Below are 22,033 nucleotides of genomic sequence, written 5' to 3'. Positions count from 1 at the left end.
ACAAATTACAAACATTAACATGTAAATGTGAAGGATGCCTCACAGGGCTTCCATATTCATTGAAAAGGGGTCATGAAATAGGACAACAAACCAATAATGGCACAGCTTGTTCCCAAGCATTTGTGTGCATCAGCGGCTGTTGTGTGGCTAATGGGTCTAAATATGCATGCACTGACGTGGGTGCATACTGCATACATACATGTATACATTTAATTCATGCATACATATAAAGATATATTTCTACAATCACAGACCAACTACTCATTTATTTTTTTTATGATACAGATATGTGTTTATTTGTGTGTGTTTGTGTGTATGTGTGAAAACGTGGTTTGTTTGTTTGTTATTTTTTTTCCGAGGAATCGTATCTATATTTCAGCAGTAACCCTTTTCGAACATTAGGGGTCACTTTGTTGTAGCAATTAATTTTTCTTTACTGGAACACAATCCTTCAACAGTGCAAAATAAGCAAGGATTTTCATGCATGTTCTAAATTTAATTCACATTTAAGTTCTTGTTACAAGAGACATATTGCTGCACCAGTGAGAATTGTTGGATTTTCCCTTTTTATTTTGCATTTAGTAAGCATAAACTCCAAACACACAGCTATGAATACATTGGGCTTAAAAAGAAAATGCACTTCTCCATCCAACTGAGCAGGAAAATAAAACATACTGCAAAGAGAAAGAGTGAATTGTAAACCAGCTACCAGAGCCTCTCGAAAGGCTTTTCAATCAAGCAAGAAGCCCTAATTCATTTTCTCCTCCAAGCTGCAGTTGGTTGCAGTTGAAACTACAATTACATGGATAGACAGAGTGACTTAATGCTCATGGAAGGGAAAGAAAAAGGCAAAGTCTATATTCAGGAGTTCAAACTGCGTTTGGTGCAAGTGTGGCTCTGAAGACTGTAACAGAGACTGCCTGTGGCTGGAAAGAGGAGTAAGGCAGGAGTAATCTATAACTGAGAGGCTAGTAATGAGAAAGATGTGCCAGCCGTCTGCTCGCTGTGATAAGATGAGGAAGTTCCCTCAGGGCCTAAAGCATCTCTGACCCAAACAACAAAGACAACAAACGGGTTACTGCCCAAACCATTCCTATTTTTCTCCCTCCCTTCCTCTCATTCTTTTCCTCTTCCATCCATCTTTTCCATTTCTTTCTGCCCATCCTTCTTACCGTCTCCTCCCTTCCTCTTCTTTACTTCCCATCTCTCTACCCCCTTTGTCTCCAGCGTTTTCCCCCCCTACTCCCCTCTCTCTCTTACCATCTATTCATGCCTAAATCTAGCTCCATACAAAGCCCCACTGCCATGTAATCGGTTTCATCAGCGTTTTTTATTAGCTAAAGAAGAATACATGGTAATTAAGGGGAGTGCGGCCAGGCGTGACGGGGAGAGGCTTCACCCAGCTGCTGATGTGGAACAAGAAGGAAGGAAAGAAATAAATGAGATAGAGGGGAGAGAATAGGGTGTGTGGGGGCAAGGACGTGAAGAAAAAGAGAACGACAGCCAAGAAAGGGCAAGAAAGAAAAAGGGAGAACGACGGCAATGAAAGGGCAAGAAAGAAAAAGGGAGAACAGACTGCGAGATAAGGAAGGTTTGAATGGCGACAGGAAATTAAAAGGCTGGAGCGTGGGGGTCACAATGATTTTGGTCGCACTCTCCAGTGTTGTGTAGAAGTGCATGCAGTAGGAATGGAAATGAGACTAATGTCCTGTTAATGTGGTCCGAGTCACACTGAACCAATATGAGGACCTTGACTGCCATCATCTGCCTAATCCCCTGTGTCCACTTAAATGGCCCATTCAGGACAAGTACACCATGAGGGTGCGTTCTGAACGAGGACTCCGGCGTTGTTTCATGCTAGGTTGATTTTTATGTTCTTCACACTGGATGAATGATACATGTGTTAATGAAGTAGATGAAGAGATGCTTCTCATTGTTGAGCAACCTGATATTACTGAGGAGCACTGGGACTGATCAAATCCCACTCACCCTCACATTGGGTACCTTTTGAAGTGCCCTTGAATTCTTAAAATGTAACTTATTTTGGCATAATACGATTAAAATGAGCATTCCTAATTTTTTAATTCTTTGTGTTAAATTACTACAATAATACAATCAGTATGTCATGATCCTCCTTGAGCTTTGTATCAATTACCACAGTATTTGTTAATTTGTGGAAGACGGCTTGTGTGTGTATATGAGCCTGCACAGAAAGGTGAATTATATGCATTTCCTCGATACAGGATGTTCATTTCACACACAGAGAGTTCTAACAGAAGCCAGTGGACCAAAGAAACCCAAAGCTAAAATATATTTCCCAAAACACGTCGACCGTTCTGCCACCAAGCTGTGCTAACATTCATTTTTTGCTGAAACAGCCACTGGCCTGCTAGAGCAAGTTTGCCCAGAGCTGAAATATCAATTATACTGTTCTCCCCGGCAGAGAGTGTGAAGCTTTAATCTTCACTCAACCAATCAAAATTTTGTCTGGACTGAACTGAAAGAGGAAATTGTTGGCCACACTTAAAAAGGCCAGTAGTTTCAATCCTACAAACTAATTTTGACACAAAGGGGGTTTGTTGTTGGACTGCTTTGTTGCCATATCATGCTTTTCCATGTTTCCCCCCCTCCCTTTCAGCACCACAAATGAACACAATATCAACTACAGATCCATTTTCTGTCCGCTGATACTGCGCAGGGTCATGGGGGCTGACATCTGCAGCATAATATTGAGCAAAAGGCAGGTCATACCCACTATCTATTGTACAAAGACAAACAACCCAATTCATGTTCTCATTCACCTACAGCTAAAACAAACAGTTTCCAGCTCACCTCGTTACCTGCCTGTCTGGACTTTGGAAGGAAACAGACACACAAAATAATTCAATACAAATATGGATACATATGAACATGTGCACACATGTCCCCTGGCTAACTCACTTCTGCATCATTCCCTGGATTTACTGGTACCCTAAAACCAAGCCTGGCTCTACAATAACTTACACTTTAGACTAAGATGATTTTGATCTGAAATCCAAGGCTTCATTCTAAACTGATCCATTCAGGAGGACAGGCAGAAAATGTGTAAAATCTTCTGCTCAAACTAGTTAAAATATGGACTAAAGTGCAAGACCGCATATTCAAACATTTCCTCTGCTTCCACACGGGCATTATAGACTTAACATCCTCCCAAATTCTTCTGTCTTCTTCACACAGCACTGGCCCCCACTGAGCAGCAGCAACAGCTTCCTGGCTGGCATGTGAAGACTGTAATTTTCCGCCACACTTCCCCTGCTGTTAGCTGGCTCTTTCCTTGGTGCTGTGGAGATAGTGAGCGAGCGGTGAACAAGGTGCGGGCCTCGCCAGCTCTCCTGCCTCTGTGCGATTATTAATGCAGCAGCAGCCAGCGCGGCCGCCAGGTTAAAGCAGCAATCAACACACACTAAATAAGATCATTCACAGCCTCTTTAAAAGGTAGACAGACGGAGCTGCAGTGAGACACACACACAAACACACATACCGGTGAGCACATGGATGAAAGAGGGTGCAGGTGAATGGAAGAAGGCACAGTGGATGCAAACACATACTTGCTTAGTGCTATGTAGATGACAAATGCAGGCCTATAGTATAATCAACAGAAAATAATTATGGTATAAATAAGTCGGAAATAATTACTATTACATTGGTCTTCACATCATTCAGAAGTAAAGTGAGGTGTGTGTGTGATGTAAATTAATATCGTACTCTAGACACTGCAGCCTATACTGAACATCATTCTGCTGGCATCTTGATGATCTAAGCTTTAGCTGACGTTACACAGGCTATATATCAGAGCTCATCCAAGAAACTTTTAAAAACATTCACCTGGTGCAAACACATCCCCAGACAAAGACATATTGTAAATAAGCATACAAAAATGAATTCCATAAAAAGTTTGTCATATGTCCAGCAGATATAGTATTTTACTGAAAAGCTCACAACAAACACAAAATTAAAAGAATTATACACAGTGTGTAACTGTTGTATAAAATACTGTGCAAAAAGTTTTGTTTCACTATTTCCTTTTAATTGTGTGTTCCTTTTAAAACTAACTGATGTCCTCCGGGGAGGTGGTGCTTGTCAGCTGGTGCATGCTGAGAATGGAAATCAATGAAAAGGGGGTTGAAGTGTAAACAGATTATTAACACTCTGTTCTGTACCCATTTCACTGTATTACATACCTCTATGATTCCCAATAGATGACCTGAAGCACAATAGATTTGCAGGCGTAAGCTCTGCAGAAATCCATTGGTAATTTCAGCCCAATCAATTATCCATTCAAGCTTATCACATTCTCAGTTTAGTTTGTTTTGATGTCCTGCTGTACGTAACAAAGACAAACTACTTACAGAGTAGATTTTGAGAGAAATTGCACTTTATTTTTCAAGATATGTGCTATTAAGTTGTAAAACATTGTTTGATTCAGTTTCATTTTAGGTAACAAAACTCAGTTTTAATTTTAATTATGTTGAATTTGTGTGAACACAAGCTTCTGTGTTCAGATTGTTTCATAAATATAAATATAAAGGGAATATTTATTACCATGTTGTGAAACCTGTCCATTTAATAAGGTTGAGAAGTAATAAGTAACAAAAACACCTCAGAATATTATATTATCTACTATTTATACTAGAAACATTGTTGGATGTGAGCCAAATTTAAGAGTGGGTCATATAAAGATCATTGTAATAAAGTCAAATAAACTACTGTCACATAAAATTATATTTTATAATATATTTAAATACAGTACTGTTAGCATAGAGTTCAATAAAATTGAATCAAGTACATTTACAATGACCTCTCAACTCCCATCTTAATGTGGTAAAGGGGTTTATATGTCCCTTTGATTCTCGATTGTGGTGTTGTCCAGGGAAGTAGCCTTTGGTAGGGATTTCCAAAGCTAATTGGTCCCAGGGGAGGGGCCGGAATAAGAGTAATGCATAAGAACACATAACAACATAGTTGCTAGAAGAGGGGAAACTTGGGTCCCCTCTGGAATCAGACCCTAACCCATTGTCAAACGTCTGGTGGTCAAGCCTTAACCATGGGGTCTGGTGTGATAGGAAAGAGCAACCCCAAACAAGAAACAGGGGTGAACTAGGAATGTCTGGCAGAGTCCCGTCTATGACGAAGAATGTCCTGTTTATCCTGAGGGGGGTTGGGCCATGTTCAAAGCATACATAACGGAAGAGACAGGCAGGAGATTTGATCAAGGTAATTGTTGCCTTTCAATGAAGCAACCTAAAAACTCAGGTGAATACAAGCGGTGAGAGAAGCTGTCAAGGCTAAAGGAGGCCTTTTTGGCTTGTTTAGCCCAGAGGTCTCCTGAAGCAGAAAACAGCCAGCAGGAGGCTGCAGCTTTGGAAGCTGGTAGATACTTTATTTCAGAATTTCAAGGTAAAGTCATAGTAAGGAGAGTGCCCAGTTGGGGAACCTCAGAATTAAGTCCTTGCTCTTTGCAAACTTAATATATAATTTTCAAGAGGCCAAACACATATTTTGTTGAATCACAGTGACCTTGATCATCAAAATCCAATCTGTTTAAACTTGAGATCAAGAGAAACAATGCTGAATTTCACTAAATTTTCCTTTTTTGCAAGGTCCCTTGACCTTTTACCACAAAAATGTAAAAAGTAGTAGTCAAGCAAACATTTGTGCCACATTTGAAGAAATTACCTTAAAGTGTTCCTGAAACCAAAAGTTTCATACTTGAGACCAGGTATACCAAATAGTGAGAAAATTTACCATGATGTCCCTGACATAGTGTGTTCACAAGAGTGGAAAGGACGGTTCACTTTCTGTTCACATTAAACATCAGACAGAGAAAAAAATATGATTCACTGACCGTGATTGCTGTAGCCATAAGAACTTCATGTTCATTTCATGCACAACAGTCTCTTAAGTCTACTCAGACCAATGTCAAAATTCACCAAAAAAATAATAATGAGCAACGGTTTGGCAGCTATTGTTGATAAGAAGGGTCAGAGGATCGGACTGGTTGGAGCTGAGAAAAAGTCTATGGTTACTCAGATGGCTGCTCTTTGCAAAAACATCTAAGCACGTCAAGCCTGTGTATGAACCTTCTGTGCTATTTACACTGCACAGCAATTTGCATTTCATTGTTAATTGATTCAAAAGTTTCACTCTATAAAGTCACTGTTCATCACAAACATTTGAGTCTGCTAATATAGCCCTAAGAGCTCATTAGTTTGATGTGATATTGTAAAATAAGAAGCATGCACAATGTTTGGGGAAATATTAGCAAATGCATGCAGGTAGAAAAAAAAGACAAATTAGACACCTATGTGAAAAAAGGCTAATGTAATTTAAAGAAAGAAAGTCTTGGGTCAAAGTTTTATTTTCCAACACAAACTTGATTTGCTTTAAAGATCAATTCTCAACTCAAAAAAAAGACTCAAAAGGGAGAAATACTTTAAGTAACTAGAAATTGTGTGGTATTTACACCCAACCCTGATGTTCAGTGAACACATCGAAATAGCATGTGTGGAGGAGGTGAGGTGTAATTTTTCAGTACTCTGCACTTTTACAAACATGATGGAATTGAGCAATGAAAGAAAAAAGAACAGCATTTAGACAAAGAGCAATGTCGAGTGAAGAGATAGCATGAGCAGGATAGGTGGGGGGAAAAAAGGGTTGGTGATTGTGTTGAGCCATCCATGGTGAAAGCACAAGTGTTTTTCCTGCTCTGAGAGGGGGGGGAATAGTCACTGGGCAGATAGATGGGAGGAAAAGTGCTGCTGTGGCACTGATAAAGTGACTGAGGACCACTACTGCCACACGTGGATAATTCCAGACACAATCTTCTACCCTCTTTTCTTTTTCCTATGCTGCCAACCCCTGTTCTTGCAAGCATAATAATGGCTGTTTTTGTCCCCTGCCCGCCCCGTGTCTGTCTCTCTCGGTTTCCCTCTCACCCCCTCTCTCTTATTCAAACACACACACTTACAGTGTCAAAGATGTGGGGAAAAGTATGAGGGGAAACACTTAGTGAAGCCCTGACAACCTTTCATTAAAACAGGCAAAATTAGAGGTTTGTAAACTACTTCTCACCTCAGCCACCCAAGCTCATCCACCTCAACCTTATCCTTTGTGGCTCCAGCCTGCACATTCTCTATCTCTTGGTTGTCAGAGCATTTTATCTCTTGAGGCTTGTGAGCAAGAAACTGTGTTTGATCTGCACTTGCACATTATCACTGGGATGTAAAAATGCCTTCGATGTATACACCACAAGCTCAGCTAGAGGGGGAAAAAGACATTAGCACAAAAGTTCACAGTTGATGGCATCCAGATATGCTGACACCTGTAATAAAATAAGGCCAACCGGGTGTGCAAGTGGAGTTGACATTGCATATAGGTGTACAGCCGGGCATCTGCATAAAAAAGCCTCTGCTTCTGCCAGCAGCCATCATGGCCTTGACAGATTAGAAATTGTGTGTGTAAGGATTCACCGCAAATAATGAGAAATGAGTTTTAAATTGTAGCTCAGGCACTGTGGAAAAATGGGCCCTGTCAATATGTGGTGTGTGTCATGCACGGAGAGGGGGGGAAGTCAGAGAGTGTACTAGAGGATTTAGAGGGAGAGAGATAGGGAGAGACACAGACAGAGGGAGAGAGAGAGAATGAGGGATCAGGGGATGACTTTGTTTTGGTTTACTGCTTATTACCATCATAATCCTTTGTCCTGTTTTCCACTCTGCAGTCCGGGCACACCTCTCGCCTCGTCTCTGCGTTAGACACTATGATTGCCTTGTATTTAAGAAGCCTTCTGTGAGCCTCTGTTCCGACAAATGCTTTTCCAATACCAATCACAGCTGAGTGCACCTCATTTGAATCTGTGAAAGGGGTTTTGATTCCATCAGCAGAATGCTCCTCCAAGCGCGGCACAGACCATTCAATACTGTGGCAACGTGTGAAAGCCTCAGAATATTCTCACCTAGTATATGCATACACTGTAAAGGCTTTGAACGAGGGCTGCCTAGCCTCTTCAAACCGTGTTGTTCATTAATCCCCTTTTTATTCTCTACATAGGACCTCATTAGCTGTTCCTCTTTATGGCATTTGGAAATTGTAAGCTGTGCTCCATGTGACTTTCAAATGTGTGATGAAACAGAAGCGTTTTACTGATCATAAACTTTGATGAGGAGTGAAAAAGGCTAATTGTACACTTAGTTTTAGTGTTTGATAGTGTTTATGCCACTCGGTCACCCTCTAATGTGTATGTATACATTAAGTGTGTCTGCATTTTACTGCGACTACGATTACGTGTGGTACCGACCAGCTGCTGATATCTCTACTGCAGCAGCTTGTTGACCTTCAAACTTATCAGTGCATATCTTTTGTCTGAGCAATTGCTTGCCTTTTGGTCTGTGAGGAGTTTGGATAATGCATCCAAATTAAAATCTTTTGTACATCCCATTGCTTGATTGCTTGAGTGCCACTGAGAGTTGTTCAACATTAATGGTGAAGGACTTCCTGATTCCCAAAGTAATTTTCTCTTCATTATTCAGGCATGTATTAGTACTTCTTGTTTTCAACACAGAGATAACACCCTGCTACTAAACTGCCTCATAGAACACAGTCGGCTCAGGAAACAAACGGGTCATACACATCTCATCTGTGTCACAGGGTCCTCGGATATTGGCTCAACTCAAGGTTAGGCCTTTATGCATGTGGATCAAATTTAAATAATTTCCGATCTGTTCCACATATCAAAACCAAAGATATGTTTTACCTAAGATTATTTACAATACAATTGTTTTTTTTAACTGTGAGTATTGTAGATTAAGTATACATCATTTAAAATTTTCTCAGCTACCAAACAAGATGGTACACTTCAAGAAATTACAAGAGAATGTATTTACATACTACTCTTTTAGCCATTTGCAGAGAAGTAGAAACAAGTCATTGGATATCAATAATAGCTACAGCAGCTGTGTACCATCATAAAGTCAGTTGTATGAATATATTATATGCTGAAATTAAAAAAGGACATAAAGCCAAATGTGCAATAGATGATATGTGCATGATGTCACACCATGCACAGCTACCAGGGTAACTTTCCCCATGGGCAGAACACTCAACATGCAACATCTGCTATCAAGCATTAACATGAAGAAAACTGCTAGAATGGTAAAGGGCTGTTTTTCAATGAAATCCACAAACACTTTCTGAAAAAATCTCTAAGACCAAAGGGAACAGAAGTAGTGAAGTGATTCTTTCTAAAGATCATGTAACACAAATTAATCAAGAACAGTTCTGTGAGAGAAACAATAAAGTAAAATTATTTTTACAAATGTATTTACAGACATCCAGAGACTTATCCTTTGAAGTCCTTGAGATTTTCATTAAGCTAAGAAATCCTGTTAGAAATGTATTGCTTCCGGCAATGTTCAGCAACAAGACTTCAAAGCATCAAAAACGAAAACTTTGGACAAATGTTTCCTGCTTTGTGTCAAAAATATTCATGCTGAGCAACATTTTATCCCTGAACCAACCAATAAACTGATTTCAGACAAAAGAAGGACACATTGGACATTCCACAACCCATTTCACTATCCAGAAAATGTACAGCTTCACTCAGATGTTTAAGGAACATTATCGGTTTAAAAGAGTTTTTCAACACACTGGTGAGAAAGAATACTGTATTGGCCCTAATATGAGATAATACTTTTTTCCTGAAAATTAGTTTGTGGCTTTCTCTTGTCTTTACTGTAGAAATGAAGCAGGGAGAAAAATCTGTAGAACTATTAACTACAAGAGAAATTGATTATGCAATAGGAATGAGAGTGAGAGAGCAATCAACTTGCTACAGTAACTCAGTCAGCTGACAGGGGCCAATGGAAAAGTGAGCTGTCAACCGACCAACCAAACAAAGATTTTGGTCTGCAGCCAAACACTAACATTGTCAGATGGGGAAAACAAAATATAGTTCAAATCCACTCACTATAAGTCGTCTTTCACAATTTTTATATTGTATAATGAACAGGATGATCACTCACAAAGATGTGGATGACTTTACTCAGAGACACGAGTCATGTAAGATTTGGCTAACTTCATCATCTTATTGGTTTGGCTTTTCTTCTTGCTAATGTCTGAGTGTGCTGTGTAAAACAACCTGTGTGTTTATAAATATTGCAACGAAAGTGGTCCAAAATTATGTGAAAATGGAATATTTTTGGCACCCCAACCCCCGACAACACTTAAGCCACGAACTGAGGGAAAACTAAGATTACCCTAAAGACCATGACACACCTTCCTTACAACTGCCCTTATGCTAAAACTACAATGTGTATAACTTTGGAGTCAAAACAATAATAAACTAAATAAATTGCCAGCACTGCACAATTACAACATCTGTTAGCTGCATTAATTTTTCTGTTATATCAAACACAATTTCATGGTTGACATGGTGGAAGAGGATTAATACCCAATTTTTATACCTTTAAAGCAAACACAGACTGCTAATGCTGTCGCTCCTAATCCCCACAGAACTCCGGGCAAGAATGTGTTCTGTCTGCGAGTTTGACTCCGTGTGTGCTAGCTGGCCTGGATAGCTGATGACTAAAGCAGTGACTGAGGGAGTGCAAAGGCTAGAGGGAAATCAAGAGTTGTTGTACCCAGCAGCTAAGAGAGGAACTTGACAGTGTCAAAGGATTATGTACTGTGGGGCTAACAATACTAATGGCACTTCTTTTGCATTATGATAATTGCCAAGACAAAATTGCCACCTAATTTCTCTCTCTTTCTAATTATTGGGCTCTTCAATGCAAGCAGGCAGTGGGAGAAGAGCATTGGCAGGCAATTAAACTCCTGCAATTATGGCTCTATTGTAAAGCACAGCTTTACAGAGGATTTGTAGGGCAGAGAGTGATTGCTCTCCGATGCAATTAAATACAGGATAAATCTGGTGGGGACCTGGAAACAGATCTTTTAAAGTTCACTGAAACCTGAACCAAGTCTGTTAAGGTCCCTTGCCAAAAAAGAGCCACACCAACCATCCATACATCTTTTAAAGCAACGCCACCAGCTGCATATGCTTGCAGCCAAATTTCCAGGGAATGCTGGGTAGAGTTTGTGCTCCTCTACCTCTACCGTGTCAGAGTGTGCAGTGATCCGATGCAAATTTGTGCACCAGGAAGTTTAGAGCTATGAACTGTGGGATACAAATGATCATGGCCATCTGGAAAATTCTGTGACAAGAAGGTATTTATGAGAGCCTGGGGATAACAAAGAGCTACAGCCTACATCGTCTTACTTTGCTATGCAGAAGCCACTGATCCAGTGTACGCCCAAAGAAATAGATATAAATAGGTCATTAAGTTGGTTTTAAGAAAAGTAATCTGTTTTGCCAAATATTTTATATTTGTTTTGTTTACATTTAAATATGCTAAACTTGAATTTCACAATGATTTCTGACTAAGTTCGCTATAAAAGCTGGTGAATTAAGCCAGATGTTAGTGGAGAGAAAGATTTTTAGCAGGGCTAAAATTCGAGCTGCACGATATATTGAAAATGTATTGTCATCATGATATCAACATGCGCAAAATATATATGGCAAAAGACTGCTTGTATTGCAATAAATATATTTGGCCAATCAGATGGAGCCCTGCTGCCTTAGATAATAAATTAAAGATATTCAGATCATTGTTTTTCCATCAAGAATATAGAGAGATTGTAAAAAATTTGGAGAAAACAGGAAACTATGAGACTGCTCCGTCAGACCTCACTCTGCCTCCTCGCGACTAAATTGTACTACGGAAACTTGTAGTCATTACGTTTTTCCTGGGTTAAATTCATCACTATGAGCGGTTGATTATACGGTGTAAAAGAATTGCGTAGCTCATTTGACGCCGCCGCTTCACTCACACACAATAAACCAAGTGGCAACAACCGTGTTAAAAAGCCAAACTTTAGAACATAATTAAACATGTGTACAGGTTCTCATGTCAGAGAGAAGAGTTATAAATCTTTTAAACTGAAGGTGACTGTGTGTTTAGAGAATAACCTCCACCAGGTTAGTTATCTAGTGTTATGTAAAGTTGTTTGCTCGCCAACCTAGTTGAATAATTGAACATACAAAATTATGTATTTGTTCATCACATGAAAATAAATAATAAGAAGTGTAATTTTACTAGATTAGACAGTCACAGAGAGAACCTGAGGCTGATGTCCACCACCTATTTCCTAAGCTGAAGTGAAGTGATAATTATATGATGAACTTTGAAGTTTGAAGAGTTACCTGATACATGTATGACTCTACATGTCTGTGTATTTGTGTAAAGTTTTCCTCTATGTGACTCAGACAGCCTGCACCCTTGGATGTCCAACTTGAGCAGACAAAATTATACTCCAACAAAACTGAACACAGAGTCATCACTTCAGCACTGACTCAAGGTTCAGACCTGTTTTCATAATTGACAATCAAAGCAAAGTATTGCACGTAAAACATGTGAAATTATATATGCAATCATTTTCATGTGGAAGAACTCTATACTACACATTTATTGTTTTGGTAGTACACTGTTGAATCTAAAACCATATTCAAATAAATAGTTGAAAACCACAGATTATAAGGACACAAACTTTGTTTATAAGCAACAGCCAGTTACTCTGCAATAATGTCATACTTTTATGTTTCCTGTCATCTTATTAGGGACGGACGAGCCTGAAGGACACAGCTGTGCTGACCCTGTTCTGATTTTTAACACTGGGTTTTTATCTCAAGTGTATCAAATCAGAAAGTAAAAGATGAACATTGTTGTTATAACAGTGTTGTGGCTACAGATGTTTTTTTTGGTTTTTTTACCAACCGTAATGAATATAGAAATTAACTCTATTATCCATGACACTTAGCAAAGGCTGTAAGCAGTTGCAGGTCATCTTTAGTTTATGGAGGAACACATGAAATGTTGTGCAGATGAAGCTGGCGCAAGTCGTCCTCATGTCAACCAGGCTGAAGCTGCTGATCTTCACCATGTTGATGCTACCACAGTGGATTCTGAGGACATCAGGTGCTGCAGTGCTTCATGTAATGAAAAGAAAAAACTCACTATAAAAGGATGTATCATGCTGAAATCACTATGTCACATCTGTAGGATAACATGAACCAAAGGAGCAACACCTCAGATTAAAGGCCTTTTGACACATGACACGTAATATCAGATGTGTTAAGCAGCCAAGACTGATACTTATAGTTTATTCTGTGTTCAGCAAGTGGAAGCACCACAGATGATCTCAGCAAGAACGTTAGTGCAGAAAGAGACATATTGTACAAATAGAGTATATAAAATATCTTCATACCTCATCCTAATATTCAAGGTCAAATATCTCACAGGGCTGTTGCTAACAGTCCACATCAAGTCCCTCGACTTCTTTCAATGTCAAAACAGATAAAAATATAATAAATATAAGCTCTTCTTACAGCAGTGTGGAGATTATAATCACATCTAAACTGTCATTAAACATCTGCACTGAGTCTAGTTCACTGTGATTCCTTAACAAGGTGGTAATAGTAATGGTGGTTATACAACCCCTATAAAAACATTTGTGAAACATTGTATAGCTACTATCACATGCAACTTGCACATGTATCTTGTTAATATTAACTTATCATAATAACAATCAACTAACCAAATGACTCTTTACTAAAGTGACGTGAAAACTTAGACTGAGGTGGCTAACTTTGAGTTAAATACATGGTAAATTACCAGAATTACATATTAAAAATGACTTGATGGATGTAAGCATATGTAGTTTGATTATGATAATAGATAAATCAATACGTTTGTTGTTGTATAGTGTCAGGGTAACTTACCTCTGGTTAAGTGCATTGTGACGACTGTGACCATCCGAAGGAACTACACCACAGCGCTAGCCGGTTAGCAACAGCGTGTAGCATGTAGCCTAGCTCCTTAGTTTGAGCTAACCAGGTAACGTTGAGCCCTATGGGCATGGCTCAGCTTTCAGTATTCATTCAGAACAGCTCGTGCTCCTCCTCTTTGCTTATATTTGGATTGGCCAGGAACTAGGAAGAGTCATGCACCGGCAAGATTGCGACGGGGGAAACGCCCACGGGTAATGTCACGGACACTACATCCATCTTTATATTCAGTGTATGGTAAAAACAGACTTTGTTAACTTAGACAATGTATATAGAGCTGGACGAGATGCCGGGGTGTGCTCGGTTTGGTTAGGGGTTGGCTCAGTGCACACCATGAATGAGAGGAGCAGTAAATGACTGACCACTAAAGACTGTTAAAAAAATAACAGGTCACGGTCCAAACATGTATGAAAAGGACCCAAAATAACGCTGTAATTCTACTTAGTGGAGCTGTGCATGGCTCCCTTGTGCCTGCCCCGGACTTGGTGGTGCTGTGGCCGGGATTTGCACCTTCTAGCTTGGGCAGTGGAGCTGTCCTTGGTCTGTGCATCCGTAGCCAGGGACTGTTTGTTTGTTTGTTTGTTTATTTATTTATGGAAAGTCACATTGTTATCGCAATATTCAAGATTATTGCATATCGCATGTTTTCCTAATATTGTACAGCTCTAGTTAAAATTAAAGTGAATTTTGGGCCTTCCTTTGCAGGTTGACAACAACAAATAAATGCAAATTCTATTTTATGTTTGAGCGATGTATAAATCAGCTTGTCAAGCAGAACCCAGGCGGATTGGACTGATAGTGCTAAATTTCCCTCAGGATGAAAGAAGTATCTCCATTCATCTATCCATGTTCACAATTTTAACCTTTATACAGTATGACACTGATGCATTCACACTGCCCCAAAGTGGCCAAAAGGTTGACTTGATGACACCAGTGGTTAAAGAAAAATGTTGTAGAAAAACTGTAACTTAATAATGAAAGCACATTTGATGTTTTTTTTACTTGAATTGTATTGGATTTGACTGCAGCGCAGTTTACCCCTGAAACTCCAAGAGCCTGATCTAACTAAAGGTTTGCGCATGTAAAAACATGTCCAAACTTGATTTCACACGCAAAAAAACATGCATGCTGATCTACTAACGTTGCGCACTGAGGATTGCATGCAGAATAACATGCACTGTTCATTTAGTACGTTTCCCTTAATGAATATGCAATATCAGGCGTATCTATCCGAGTGCGCAAAATATTGGGAAGAGTAGATACAAATACTTTAATTTAAGACACGCAATGTGATTTTCACAGCCTGAAAAAACTGCGTCTATATTAAGTACGTTTGAACGGTAGGTGCTAATCGTCACAGCATTACGCACAGATGGCTGCAGTTATTGTGGTGAGGAGATGGGATGGAAGAAGACAGAGAGAGCAGTTTTTTCAGTTCGTGTTAGCATGTTTGGATTGACAGAAGCAAAAATAATCCCTCTCTTGCTGGGTCACTGATGGCCATCATCATACCAGATACAGCACTGATCAGCTGCCTGGTGCACGCTCCATGTGAGCTACAATGGCCCGGGTGTGTTGCCTGAGCGCTTGTGCCACAGAGGACACAGCTCTCACCTCCTGCGCAATATTGGTTAGAGGCATTTCTTCCACCAGCCCCCCACCTGTTTTATTTGCCAAGCTCTTATTATGAACAATTTTTTCTTTTGTTCTTCTTTTATCCTGCCATCTTTTCTTAATTTCATTTGTGTTTGTTTTACCCACAGCATTCATTTTCTCGCAGACACTCTCCCATGTCACATTTCTTTGAGTTATATTATTTCTTTGCTGTAGATCGACAACATGTTTGTTTTCCTCTTACACTAACAACTCCAATGCCATGGCAATAAATTTCCCTTTGCACTTAGGGTCACTCTGCTCTCCATGGCGGAAACCAGTAAAGCATGCAAAACCCTCTTTTAAATACCACTGATTCTACCACTTTGCACCTGTTATCTTTTGCGCAATTATATTTAGTAGATTATCGCCAAAACGCCCACCAATCAAACATGCAATCTGTTATAATGCACATGCAATTGAGCACTCTTTATTTGGGATCTAGATTGGGCCTGAAGTGTTTTGTGGACTCAAACACTTCACCCACCTCTCCCTTAGCATCTTATAAAGCTGATGTTCCAATGGCTGCGCACATGCTTGTTGTTGGCCACCGCTATGGAGATTGCCTCTGCAACTGTTGTCAGTCCCTGCTCATATGGCCAGTGGTAGTGGCCCACCTCCAGAATTTTCCTTTTCCTTTCCTGGGGCACAGAGGACATGCTTGAGAATCACTCTTGCCCCAGACATGGTAAATATCTGTAGACCTCTGTGATAAAACTTTGCTGTGGGGCACAAATCAAGGCAAGCATATAAAACCATTTCTAAAGCTTTGACTGTCCCCAGGAGTAAATTGCCCTACATAATTTTGAAATGGAATAAGTTTAGAACCACTAGGACTCCTAAAATTGGCTGTCTGCTCTAAAAAGTAACAGGTCAAGAAGGGCCTTAGTTAGGGAGGTTAAGAGAGACACTTAAGTAAATGACATGATGGCCCACTTGTGTGTCAAAACAGCAAAACTGCTTCCTCTGAGAGCATGAACATAGAAAAAAATTTGTGTATATATATATATTCTAATGAGACCAAAATTGAATCCTTTGAGCCAAACTCTAATCACTATGCTTGGCAAACCCCAGACATGCCTCTTAAACTGGCCAATACAACCAGCATCATTCTATGGGGGGCAGGGTGACTAATCAGAGCCGAAGGAATTATGATTGAAGCAAGAGACATCCATGATGGAAAGCTGCTCGACAAATGCATATGACCCCATCCTAGAGCAACAGAGCAAAGTTCAGTAAGACACTGAACTGAAACATTCTTCAAAGACAATGCTGCAATAGCTTTGGGACAAGTGTTCAAATATCTTTCAGTGGCTAATTAAAGTCCACACTTAAACCCGAAGGAACATCTGTTAGACACCTGGTAATGGCAGTTCATTGTCTCTTGCCATCCAATCTAATGGTACTTGAGTGAATAGGACAGAAAGGGAAACATTCAAATTCAGGTGTGCAAAACTTGTAGCGGCTCACCTAAGAAGACTAGTAGGTATTCCATAGTTTCTGCCAATGGTTCTTCTAAAATTAACTGAATTAATAGTCTGAATAGTGTAAGCAATTACAAATGTCAGTGTCTGATTTCTAACAAATAAACAAATGGGTCTCCAAAGTAAATAGGCCTCAATACTTTCTGCAGCCACTGAACATTACATTACCCCACACACTACATTTCCTGCTGCTGTTTCACAACTTTGCCTGTTGAATGTGTTTAATGTTGCATCATTAGAAAATGCTCACTTTGCTTATCAGCAACAAATATAATTCTCACACAGATGTAGAAGAGCGATCAGTAAGCAGGGTGCCTTATATCTATGAGACATAATTATGAACAGTAACACTGGATGCATGCGTCATTTACTTTAAATCCCTTGAGCGTGTTTTGGCAATTTGAATTCTACACAAGAAAAGCTGACTCTTCCAGACAGATTGAAACCCACAGAAAGAATGAAAATGACATTATAAAAAATATAATGACTAAATGCTGATTGAATGGCTACTGGAAGAACAGTGTACAGTGTTTCCCATTAATTACATAGACCAGGCGGCCAGCCATAGTCTCACCGTTTTCATAATAAGGCACTTCTCATGATAACATATAAGATCTCCGACTTAATATTTTACACTATTGCTTCATTATGGAGCTGTTTTCAGCTTTTCACTCTTGCTTGCTTTCTCTCCCTCTCTCTTTCTCTCCATCTCAAAAACACAATGACCCGTCTGTCACAGTTGGGCAATTAAAACAAAAAAGTTTTCACCATCCTTGCAGGCAGACAGACCATCTCATGACACCAGTGGTATTATCTTTAGTTGTGTGCATTCCCATACCAAATTCTCAGCAGGCAGGTAGACCTAAGCCCAACACCTGCCCTCTATGTTGCTTCACAATCTCTTTGAAAAGGTGGCCAAGGAAGCTGCCTTGAATAGTATATAAATATATTTTAAAAATCTAATAGAAGTAAAAGTGATGTTTATCAAATAGGCTGGTACATATAAATCACTATTATGGTAATTTTGCCCAACCAGATTTCATAAAACTGTGTTCGAGTAAAGGGGTTGGGTACTGAACTCTGTTCTTTTAAGGGTACCGACCGAATTACGTCGGTACTACTGGTTACTGAGTTACGTTAAATCAATCAGAGCCAAATTTCAGTGCTCAGTTCTGTGAGCTGCCTCACAGGCACACAGGCACTCAATTTTAGGAAAAACCTTGTTCTGACATTGTTTTCTTTATGCAGAGTAAAGTAACGAAAAAAAGTACTGATGGGTCCTGGTATCAGTTCAAATGTAAACAGTACCCAAGCCCAATAAGAACATACTGCCTTAGAGAATCAAACATTTGGCATTGTCTTTCCATGTGAGCTTGAATTTCCTGAGCGTTGAAGTTTACTATTCTGAAACGCCAATCCACTTGCTGTGGCCCACATTTGTTGGTTTGTCTATAAATTTATGGTGAGTAGAATTAAATTCCCTTGTTGAAAGATACAGAATTAGTGAGTGCTTGCTCTGGGGCATTCATTTATTTTTTGGATTAGTTTCAACATGGCCAATTAATTCTTGATATAATTGATCACATTTTTTCAATAAATTCCATTAACTTTTAGCCTGAGGCCAGACAAAACAGAAGCACCAAACACAAATGCTATCATCAACGGCTGCTGCCAATTTAAATTAGAGACAGTGCTGTTAATCAAGCTGTGTACAATAATGCACCTAAACAACAGATCAACAGGGCTTACTTCTTATTATTTGTTTGGTTTATTGGCGGGTAGCAAGCAACATCATGGTGCATTGCTACCATCAACAACTGTGCCCTGAACAATTTAATACTGAACCAAGAAATGCCACCCTGTTATATCATGGTGCCACTCCAAAGAAATCCAAACATTTGTTAGCTGGTGTGATAGTTTTGTAAAGCTGTTTAGTTGATCAAGCTAAATACACAACTTTCATGGTCTCATGGACAGGTCTCATAAATCAAAAGTTGCCATGTCTTTCTTTGTCTACCATCAGCTTTTTACATTTTAATGCTGGGGTTTACAAGTGCAGAAACTTGTATTAAGGACTTGTTGTAAGCTTTGGCTGATAGTCAAGATGTTGCCCTAGCAGCAGTGCAACCTGCCCCCTACCCCACCCCCACACACCCCCACACCCAGAGAGAGAAGCAGAGTCTGTGTGTGTGTATGTGTGTGTGAGAGCGCGCACGCTCTCCTGTTTCAGTACACATCGCCCAACTGTATTTCTGGTAGTGTAGCATATTGCCATCAGTTCTGTCCATTACCTTTGGTCTTGTCTTTCATGCCCTTCCCTCCTCTCTCTCTTATATTCTTCTTTCACAAGCGTCTTCATAGTTTCTTGCCACTGTGCAAGACATATCTGCATTGCAGTGCCATGAGGGAAAGCCGCTGCTTGAGAGAAAAAGTGAATGAATAGCTAGAAACAGGAATGCAAAAAAGAAGAACTGAGAATAAGGAGGTCTGACCTGTCATTTAGGCTACTCAAATAATGGATGTCTGAGTGACAGAAAAACATCACTTGATGCATCATTTGGTATATTTCACCACCATGGTTTTATTTTTTTCTGCCTTTGAAGCATGCCCATTTAACCCCCCCCCCAAAAAAAAAAATCTAATACAAACACAACGATTTGCACCTCAAAGTGCTGTCACAGGAAAATCACAGAGAGGGTCATCCACCCCCACCTCCCTGCGTGCCTCTGAGCCTCCCTGTTATTAATGGCGTCATCATTTTTCCTCTGCTCACTCTATTTCCCTTCTGATAGTAGGGCCTGCTTCATCGTGTTCTGCCATGTTTCTGTAATTGCTCCAACAGCCTGCCTTATGCTGAGCATATAGTTTTTTTTGTGCGCGCACGCGTGTGTGTGTGTGTGTGTGTGTGTGTGTGTGTGTGTGTGTGTGTGTGTGTGTGTGTGCGCCCATTCAGTGCGCATGTGTGTCTGTTAGTGCGTGCATATGCATGTGTGCGAGTTGCACTGTCCCCCCACCAGGGCCAGCTGTGAGTTTGTGGGGCAGAACCAAGCCGCAGGCGAGCTCCACACAGAGCAAAATGACAGCCTCCAGGCCACCATTGGTTGATGACCGTGAAAACACTTGCGGTTAACGTAAAGTGAGCAACCGGCTGTCACAGTGAGGCACCGTGCTCATGTACAGCCCTGACAACTGCACAACAAGCCCCTCTATGACTAGACTCTGCAGTGCTGCAACAAACGGCAAAGGGACAGCCCTACAATTCACAACAGCAACCACTTCAGACATTTGAACTACACAGAGTGTGAGGAGCAAGACACAACCACTACTATTTGACAGTGTTTGGGAATGGTTTTTCTTTACTTAAATTATGGTGGCCAAGGGAGAAAGCTGAGGCTGACGGTTGAAAGAAGCAGAGGAATTAAGCCTGCAGGAAAGAATGCCTAGATTGTCACAGATGCCAGCCAAGGTCAGATAAAGTGAGGAGTAAGTGCTTTGAGAGATACAGGAGCATAGGCCAACTCTGTGGAGGAGGAGTGAAGGAGCGAGTGACCAAGCGTGAGCACCACCTCCTCTACCCATCATTAAATGAAGCCACTTAAAGGGAAAAAGAGCTCTGTTCAAAAAAGTCAATACACGGCACTTCACACACTCATGATGGTTTTATTTGGCCATCTGGAGAATACTTATGTCTTTGGTAGAGACACAAAATGTTATAAATATGTTTCTGAAACTGCCTTGCTCAGAACCCTGCATTTTGGCTCATTTGAATTGCTTAATCTATCACATTTCTAACAGCAAACAGGTTTCTGAGGTTACACTGAGGAACAATAAATGATGTGCCGAAATAGGGAGGATTACAAAGTGGGTTTATTCCATTAATTTGAACCTCTTTGTGGTTAAATCAGACTTTTTACCCCCTGCCCTCTTGCAGTACTTTCTTAGCTCCTCTCACTCACTCCGAACACAAAAACGTGTGCCGTGCACACACACAAACACAGTTTATTATGCAGTAACATTACCAGATCCCCTTAGGCAGCTGTGCATCTCTGTATGACTGATGAGGGTAATTTCTCCCAAACAACAGAATGATCACTTTGGTGTTGAGCAGACCCTCCCTCTTCCCCTGTCTTCCCTCTCTCCTGTCTTCTTTTTAGCTTGTAACAAAAAAGGCAAGCAAAACAAAGATATATCTTACTACGTCTCCTGCAGTGTCTCGAACGGCTCCAGAGATAAATACTTCTCCCACCATATACATACAAATAAAAGAATTAAATAAAAGTGAATCATTCTGTGTATTCAATCAGCATATTGATTCTTCAATGATGATTCCCATTCAAACTGCTAATAAAAGCCATTCAAATCCACATTTCATTTTCTTGGTTGGCAATGGGGTGGAGGGGGTTTCCTTATTTTTTCTTTTATTACCACAGGGATCCAATATAATACACATGCCACTGTGAATTAACCTCAGTGTAAGGACTGAGCCAATCCACAATGAGTTTATACTGTCTGCATCATGGGATATACTGTGCAGAGAGTAGTTAGAACTTGTCTACCTCTCCCTTGGCCTCATAGGTTCAGCCTCAGTGGGCTGTCTTTACCTATTCTCCCATCTGTCAGTCACACACAAAAACAAATCCACCTGTCGGCCAGGAGACTGGACTGAACGGGGCGATGCTACAGCTGTCTGGGCCAGACTTGGTGCAGAAGGGAGCCAGCCAGCGCCCTCCACTGGTGATTGAAAGCCCATTAAGATGCTTATTACCCCAGCTTTCAGCCCCATCTCCTCACCTGCACAGACGCCAGACTAATGAAGACAGTCACTAGTAATACAGCAACTTGAACATAGAAGTCATGCCTCTATGCTTTTTGTGGTCCTTGTGTCCTTGATCACAAGGGCTCTACAGCCTTGACAATATAACAACCCAAGCGTTAAGAGACAGACATTCTTACCGCG

At 40.3% G+C, this 22,033-nt stretch overlaps 1 long non-coding RNA gene across 3 annotated transcripts in view; it reads right to left on the bottom strand.

Annotated features, from left to right (window-relative positions):
• Nucleotides 1-372: 372 nt before the first annotated feature.
• LOC109624988 (uncharacterized) overlaps nucleotides 373-22,033 on the bottom strand; it is a 32,371-nt gene continuing 10,710 nt past the window's right edge. For 2 of the 3 annotated variants that reach the window (XR_011239619.1, XR_002202432.2), the window contains exons 3-4: nucleotides 19,368-19,491; nucleotides 13,627-16,233 (exon numbers count right to left, since the gene is read on the bottom strand). This is a non-coding gene — a long non-coding RNA (uncharacterized lncRNA). Of the gene's footprint in view, nucleotides 3,320-13,626; nucleotides 16,234-19,367; nucleotides 19,492-22,033 lie in introns of those variants that run through there. The other variant, XR_002202433.2, reaches the window with a different exon arrangement.

The sequence above is a fragment of the Paralichthys olivaceus genome, chromosome 1, assembly GCF_024713975.1.
Source record: "Paralichthys olivaceus isolate ysfri-2021 chromosome 1, ASM2471397v2, whole genome shotgun sequence".
NCBI lineage: Eukaryota > Metazoa > Chordata > Actinopteri > Pleuronectiformes > Paralichthyidae > Paralichthys > Paralichthys olivaceus.
Note: the sequence above shows the minus strand (reverse complement) of the source record. Positions and strands in the feature narration are given on the sequence as shown.